This window comes from Canis lupus, chromosome 24 (genome assembly GCF_011100685.1).
Source record: "Canis lupus familiaris isolate Mischka breed German Shepherd chromosome 24, alternate assembly UU_Cfam_GSD_1.0, whole genome shotgun sequence".
Classification (NCBI taxonomy): Eukaryota; Metazoa; Chordata; class Mammalia; order Carnivora; family Canidae; genus Canis; species Canis lupus.
Genome location: NC_049245.1, coordinates 12,724,366 through 12,732,644, shown reverse-complemented (window position 1 = coordinate 12,732,644; position 8,279 = coordinate 12,724,366). Strand labels below are relative to the sequence as shown.

Genomic DNA, 8,279 nt, shown 5'->3' with positions numbered 1-8,279 from the left:
ATGCTTACAGTTGTAAACTGCTGAATTTTGGGGTGAACTTATTATGCAGCATTATTATGGCATTATAAAAGTTCTCAATAAATACCAAAGTATTCATTATATTACTTCCATTTGTTTTTATTTATGTATATGAAGTGTTTATTATACCAAAGCATTTATTATCCACAGAGGAGAGAGACTGAGGGGAGAAGAGTAGAGAACGAAGATGACTTTTTACTTTTATTCCATCTATTTCTATAAATAGTCCATTTTTTTATAACTACGCATTACAATAGTATGATTTGTGAAAGGAAATCTGACAAAAACTGTTTCCACAAATGGAAAAGAAACAAAAATATTATATTAATATATCATATTTGGTCAACATTCAACTACCGAATTATCATTTATGTAATGAATTAAAATCTTGCTACTCAAAGTGAGATCCTTGGACCAGCGGCAATGACATTACCTGGGAGCTAGGTAGAAATCCAGAATCTTAGGGCACCTGGGTGGCTCAGTTGGTTGAGTGTCTGCCTTCAGGACAGGGCCTAATCCAAGGGTCCAGGGATCATGCCCCCACTGAGCAGGGAGCCTGCTTCTCCCTCTCCTTCTGCTGCTCCCCCTGCTTGTGCTCTGTCAAATAACTAAAATCTTTTTTTAAAAATTCCAGAATCTCAGGCTTCACATAGACCAGCAAAATCTGTTACAAGATCCCCAGATCCTTGTGTACAGGCAAATTTGAGAACCAGTGTTGTAAAAAGTTAAGCATGTTCATTTTTGCTTTAATCACTGAAAAAGAAATGGTTTAAAAAGTAAAATGTTTTATTTAAATTTCTTTCCTAATATGTGAAAAGTATTTGGAAGTATTTTCAAATAGAAAAGATAATTTGTGAAAATTATCCTTTCACAACAGTAAAAAAAAAGGGGGGGGTGAAATGTTAAACACAAAACTTGAATTTTTCAGTAACATAATGAAAGCAAAAAAAGTGAGTGTTTACATATTTTAAGAAATGAAGGGTGAATTTTGTGAATTGTGCTTTTTCTTCTCACATCAAAAATCAATGTTTCCCCTTTCTGAGTGGAGAGCCAGCCAAACCCAAGCTGTCTGGATTCTACATTCCCAGGTGAACTTGCACAGTGTAGCGCAGAGACAATATGAGGTAGCCACCTAGCTAATTCCCCATCACCAGACACTGGAGCAGCCTCAACTTCCTGCTTTCACATGGAAGTCAAATCCATCTCTTTCACAGCCTGTCACATCAATCCCAATTTTTGTCTTTTCCAAAGGTAGTTCCCTGGACCTAGTGTGACTCCACCTCTAATTATTCATTATTTGCATGAGGGTTTCCTCATCAGATATCATTAGAAGGAGGAAAGGGCTCCTGTTGCATGGGCAACCAGAAGCAGCACATCCATTGTGTCTATTGACTGGACCCTACTTCTAGTTTTTCTGTTACGCTCTTACTTTTTTTTAAAGATTTATTTATTTTAGAGGAGTGCACATGCATGAGCAGCAGGAGGGGGAGGAGGTGGACGAGAGAGACAGAATTCTAAGCAGAGTCTCTGCTGAGCCCCTTGTGGTGGGGCTCTATGTCATGCGCCAGCCCCCACCTGGATCATGGCCTAGTGGAAATTGAGATTTGGTTGCCTAACTGACCAAATCACCCCCATTATGCTTATTTTTAAGGTCAAAAAAATATAATCTTATCCTCAGTCCTGCCTCTTGTGGTGCTATCTTCAGCGTCCAATTTCTCTTGGATTTATTACCTTAACTCCTTCCATTTCCACTAGATATTGCTGCTGAACTTTTTTTCATGGGCTTCTTGGCCATTTGTAGATCTCCTTTGGAGAAGAAAATTCAAATCCTTTGGCCATTTTTAAATTGGCTCACTTGTCTTTTATTGTTGAATTGTAGGAGTTCTTTATATATTGTGGGTTCTATAATATTATCCGACATATTATTTGCAAATATTTTCTCCCATTGTATGGGCTGCCTTTTCACTTTCTCAATAGTGTCCTTTGATGAACAAATTTTTATTTTATTAAAACATTTATTTTTTCTTTGAGTGCTTGTACTTTAGGTGTACTTAGATGTTACATGTAAGGAACCATTGTCTAATCCAAGGTCATGGAGATTCATTCCTATATTTTTGCTAAAAGTTTTATAGTTTGACTTCTGGCCACCCATATAAACTAATATGTCCACCCAGCACTCTATGTAACCTCTACCACAGTTTACTTCTCTTCATAGCACCTATCATTTCCTGACATATGTGTTTTTTTGCATGTTTATGAACTCTGTGAGAATAGAGAAGGCATTTCTTTTGTTCACTGCTGTATCCTTAGTGTCGAAAACAGTGCCTGACACATGATAGGTACTTAATAATGATTTGTAAAATGAGTGAGTCAATGAATAAATATCCTTGTGCACAGAACTTCATGTCTAAAATTTTCAATTATTAAAAAATAAAATAAAATTTTCAATTATTCAAGATTCCCTAGAAAAAATGAATGATGAGTGAATTGCTGTGATGCCAATGAAAGTTAAATGATAATGCAATGAAGACCAAAATCTTGATTTTATTGTTGGCCATCACCCTTAACCACTGTAATGGCTTTGTGTCATGGCTGGATCTCTTTTAGATATGAATAAGGATGCAGCTGATAGGAACTGGGACACAAATTTATATTGCTCTGTTATGTTACTCTCTTGGATTCTTCTTTCTGTATCACCAGATGCGTAAAGATAATTTCAAAGGAATTGAAGAGAAAAAAAATGTTAACAGTTAAACATAATAGGAGTTTAATATTTATATTTTTTTCCTAAATGGTCTTCCTAAAATGTCTGAAAGACACTTTAAATCATTAATATACTGAGAATAGCAACCTCCAATACTTTCCAAAGTATTTTATAAAGACTTCCTTCACTGTTTTGAACATGAGTTATTTTAAACTTCTAAGAACTTAGCACAGAAAAACAAACAAAATTCTCAATGCAACCATCATTTCACTGCTTGGTCATATGACATGAAAATGTCATGGGTCTTACAGGCAAAGCTGGACAAGGGAGTGGGCAATATGAGAATATGCAAAACGCATCAGACTATCTCTAGAATATTTCTGATCTCAAGTGCAGTTAACAAATTCTCAGTCCACAGTTACACCTAAATGACCCTTGTACTCACATATATCTGAGTTTATGAATAGCATGAAAGGAATTTAAAATAAAATCTTATAAGACATGGCAATCATTAAATTAAGATGAAGCAAGTGTTATGAAGTATGAAAACATGGGACTTGAATTCTATTTATTCAAAGGTCTTCACTGAGTTGAGCATGTTCTTTTAACAAATTCAATTACTGATTTGAATATGTATTATATTTTAATTATTGCAGCCATGTAAAGAAGCTCTGGTTAAGGAGGAATTTAATAAAAATATCTAATCAGCTTGAGTTAGTCAATCATTTAAGTTTTTTTCACAAAGATCTAATTTCTAGAACAGTTGTGCCTATATTTTTTGTAGGTACATCCCTATAGTCTGGTGTATCCTGTACACAAATTATTTTAGAATTATACTAGCTTATCTTAACTGCTTTTCTAGAGATATTTATTTATTTATTTATTTATTTATTTATTTATTTATTTATTTATTTTTTAAAGATCCCATTCATTTATTCATGACAGACACAGAGAGAAGCAGAGACACAGGCAGAGAGAGAAGCAGGCTCCTCACCAGCAGTCTGATGTGGGACTCGATCCCAGGTTCACCACCTGAGCCAAAGGCAGATGCTCAACTGCTGAGCCACCCAGTAGCCCCACTGAGAAGTTTTATTTTTATTTTTATTTTTATTTTTTTTGAGAAGTTTTAAATAAGAGAGAAAGGTTTTGGCTTTTTCCATTACTGATATATATGTACAATGAAGAGTAACTTCCTGATTTGACTGCTATGTTTTGTTTAATTGACATAACAATGCAGATTTACTCTGCCATATGGAATAGTAAAGGAAGGTTGAAAAGGAATAACCATCAATTAATATAGGGCCTATAGTAATTCTATATTTCAAACCAGCCAAAACTTCTAGATAGATATTCAGATCATATGTATTATCATATATATGGAAAAGATAGACATCAAAAGATTTATTTAATAAATGCATCATCGATGAGCGTTTTATTCAGTACCAAAAGGATGCTGTGTCATGAGGTTTTTGTCTATAAGAAGATGCTCACCTCAAGATAGCTTAAAAATATAGGCAATTTTTATCTCACTTAGTATGAAGTCAGAGAGAGCTGGTCCAAGTTAATTCAAGTTAAGTAAAGCCTCCAAGTTCTTGGAATTTGCTCTGCTAGCCTTAACCGGTTGGCCATTATCGCGAGGCTCATCCCTTCCTGGTCTTTTTTTTTTTTTTTTAATAATAAATTTATTTTTTATTGGTGTTCAGTTTGCCAACATACAGAATAACAGCCAATGCTCATCCCATCAAGTGCCCCCCTCAGAGCCTGCCACCCAGTCCCTTCATGGTCTAATGGTTGCAGTACCTCCTAACAATGAAACCTGAATACAAGGTGTAAACTAGCTTGTCCCAGTCAAACCATTTACACATGATCACCCTGTCTTTAATCAATCATATCCTTCTTTGTAAATAAAGTCCTCATTTTCACTTAGTGATGGGGAAATTAAATGTTTTCCTATTCAACAATCTAATCTAATCTAGGTTTTTCTGTCTAATCCTGTTATAGCAGTCACAAGCAACTAGTGAATGAAATCCAAGTATTATCAGAATTAGCACATTGTCCATCCCTGATATATGCTGGTTGGAGAGAGAGGGGAGGAAAGGGAAAAAAGAGAATCTGTTTGAATGAGTGATGATGACCTTTGTGGACACAGCTGGACTATGCTATCTTCTACTGCTGGAGTCATCAGCTGGTCCTGCCCAGGTGCTGGGCAGATAGAGAAGTCTGATTTCTTTTTTCTTAAAGTAGGCTTCACACCCAGAATGGAGCCCAACATGGGGCTTGAATTCAGAACTCTGAGATCAAAATGGGAGCACTTAACTGATATCAAGAATCAGGCACTTAACTGATAAGCCACCCTGGAGCCCCAGGGGTGTCTGATTTTTAAATTATTACTGACATGCTGGTTTCAACATAACTGGTGGACATGATTCTCTAGACCTCCGTTTAGCCTTATTTTGGCTGCATTTTCCTTTGGAACTCATAAATCTCTCACACTCCCTCTGAGGGTCTTTCCCATTGTTCCATTGCACCACTATCGAAGTAGCCCACAACTCCTGCTCCTCAGCTCAGAAATCTCTCATTTGGAAAGGCAGAAACTTGTGAGGTCAAATTTTCTGCCCTCCAAGAGCTTAGGAGAGTGAAAAGGGGATGAGTGACTGCTTACTTTGAGATCCCAGCCTATCCTGTTGGCTCAGATCCTTCCTGAAGACCCTTGCCTTCCGTCATCTCCAGATGAGGAGGAGGTACCATTTACATGATCTGGCATACACGAACACTTCAAAAGTTTTACGTTCAGGCCTCTGTCTACTCCGACTGATCCATTTGGATTTAGGATGTGTTCAGGCACCAAACTAACTTCCCTAAACTCTGCCTCCCCCAGAATATTTCTCTCTCCCTTATTTCCTGTTGATACCTCCTGTGTCGTAGGTGGGAATGGGATAGAAACAAGTCAATCGTTTTGTGGCAGTCCCTGCTTATCCTAGCCATGAGTCATCTGGGTCGTGGGATGGTCTTGAAAGAGAAAAAAGCCCCATGTCTCCAGTGCATATCATAAGTAACTTTATGCACGTATTGTTTTAGTACTGACTTATCTCTTGCCACAGAGTGCCTGACTCCCTTAGCTAACAAGTACTTGCCTTTCACATACTGTAAATCAGAATCTGCATCTTAACAAGATCCTTGGATAACTCTTATGCATTTTAAAATTTTAGAAGCACTGCCTAACCAGTTCTAGGCTTTTCTGGGTTCAGAGAAACTAAAGGCAATAATTAAACAATCAGTAAAATAACACTTAATCTGGGCTGAACACCCAAGTTCGCATATTAAAAGAGGTTCCTGACTTTTTTTTTTTTTTAAGATTTTATTTATTTATTCATGAGAGACACACAGATAGAGAGGCAGAGACACAGAGAGGAGAAGCAGGCTCCATGCAGGAAGCCTGATGTGGGACTTGATCCTGGAACTCCAGGGTCATGCCCTGGGCCAAAGGCAGATGCCAAACCACTGAGCCACACCCAGGGATCCCCAAGGTTCCTGACTTCTTTGCAGAATTGGTAAGAAAAGATACCAACCTAAACACACCCTGGTTATATTCCAAAATTTAAATAACAAAGGGAAATATTCAAAACTTGGAGGAAAGAAATAACAACTGATTTGCAAAGCAAAAAGGAAAAACAATTGATAGACATCATCCGCTAGACAGGAGTAGAATAATTATTCACTAGAGGGAAATGGAGCAGCAGCTAGAAGGTAGGGTATAACATTACAGAGTGCTGTCAGAAAAAGGCCTACCCCAGAAATTCAATACACAACTAAGGTACATTAAAATATCTGTCAGGGCACACTAAAAATATTTGCAAAGATATGCAAAGATTCAGAAAAATCTAGCATTTATGTACCCAGCTGTGGAAAATTCTGGAGACACAACTCTAACTAAAAACAAAAGACTCAGACAGAAATGTCAAGAGAGGGAGATGAAGAGGAGTAAGTGATTAGGAAAGAATCTTTCAACACAACTTGCTGGGTCAGATAATAAGAATAATAGTGAAGTTCTTTACATGCTCTGTCTTACTCATTCCTCATCTCAATTCTGGGAACTGGATGCATTAGTTATCTTTTGCTATATAACAAAGTACCCCTAAATTTAGCACCTTAACACAACAGTCATGATTTCACACTTTCCATGGGTCACAAATCTGGGAATAGTGTGCTGGCTCAAGGGTTTTCTTGAGGATGGAGTCAGAATGTCAGCCACAGCTGTCGGCATCTGAAGGTTTGACTTTAGCAGAAGGGTCTACTTCCTAGATGACTTTACTCACATGACTGTTGGCTGGAGGCTTCAACTCCTCATCACATGGGTCTCTCCATTGGGCTACCTGAGTGTCCTTCTGACATGGCAGCTGGCTTCCCCCTGAGAAGTCAGCAAACATTGTGAGAGACAGAGAGATTCAGAGGCCACAATGTCTTTTATGATCTCATCTCAGATGTCACATAATGTCACTACCACTTTATTCTAGTCACTAGAAGCAAGAGACAAAACCCAACATGTATGCAGGTGGGGGGGGGGGGGTAGAATTAAACTCTTTATTTAAGGGGAGGATCAAAGAATGTGTGGACATTTTAACTCACCACAATGGTATTATTTCTACACTGAGGCACAAAAAAGTTATTTAACTTCCCCAAGTTTATGTAGTTAGTAGGCAGAGGTACTGAGACACAAGCCCAGGAGTCTGACTCGCATGCCCAAGTTCATACTACAATGTGAAACTGCCTTTCAATGAAAAAAGTTAGATTGCCTAGAAAAGTGTCATACACATTGACATGAAGATGCATACTGCCAGTGATAACATAATAAATACCTGGAATTAGAAGTTCTAAGTTATTTTGGCCAAACTCAACAGTTGGTGCCAACTCATTAGAGAGATGTGGAGAAATGTGACATCCCCAAGATCTAGGAGTAGAAGAGTATTTAGGGAAGCATAGAAGAGTATTTCAGGAAAGGAGAATGGGAAAAGCATTGAGTGAACAGAGCATCCGGAAATAAGTGGGGAAGAGTTATCTTATTTTTATAAAAAAATGAAAAAAATAGAATATTAGCACCTGAAAATGCAAGATGATTATTAATGGGATGGAAAAGTTCATCAGATTTCCAAAGTTAATAAGGAGGAATTTGAGCCAACCAGAAAAATAAGGAAAAAATGGTTATAACAGAGAAAATGATATAATAAACAATAGGATTAAGAGACTAAAATGAAGTATATCCCTTGTTACATTAAATGTCAATATATTCCATTCTTTCATCAAAAGACAGAGATAGATTAGATATAATAATAGAAAAAGCTAGCTATATAGCATTTACAGAAACATATCTGTAAATTGATAATGAGAGTTTAAAAATAAAACATTGGACAGATGGCAAACAAAAAGATTATTAGACAAGGAGGAATGAAAGGTTATGGACACCCCCTAAGAAAAGGAGACACATTGCATGATACTAAAAAGCAAAACTAGGAAGAGATATGTCATAAATCTATATGCTCACACAGTATGGCAGTGAAAA

At 37.1% G+C, this 8,279-nt stretch overlaps 1 long non-coding RNA gene across 7 annotated transcripts in view; it reads right to left on the bottom strand.

Moving 5' to 3' along the window:
- Positions 1–7,176, bottom strand: part of LOC111092101 — a 115,113-nt gene extending 107,937 nt beyond the window's left edge. For all 7 annotated transcript variants that reach the window (XR_005377586.1, XR_005377583.1, XR_005377587.1 and 4 more), the window contains exon 1: positions 7,039–7,176. This is a non-coding gene — a long non-coding RNA (uncharacterized LOC111092101). The remainder of the gene's footprint in view (positions 1–7,038) is intronic.
- Between the last annotated feature and the right edge of the window lie 1,103 nt (positions 7,177–8,279).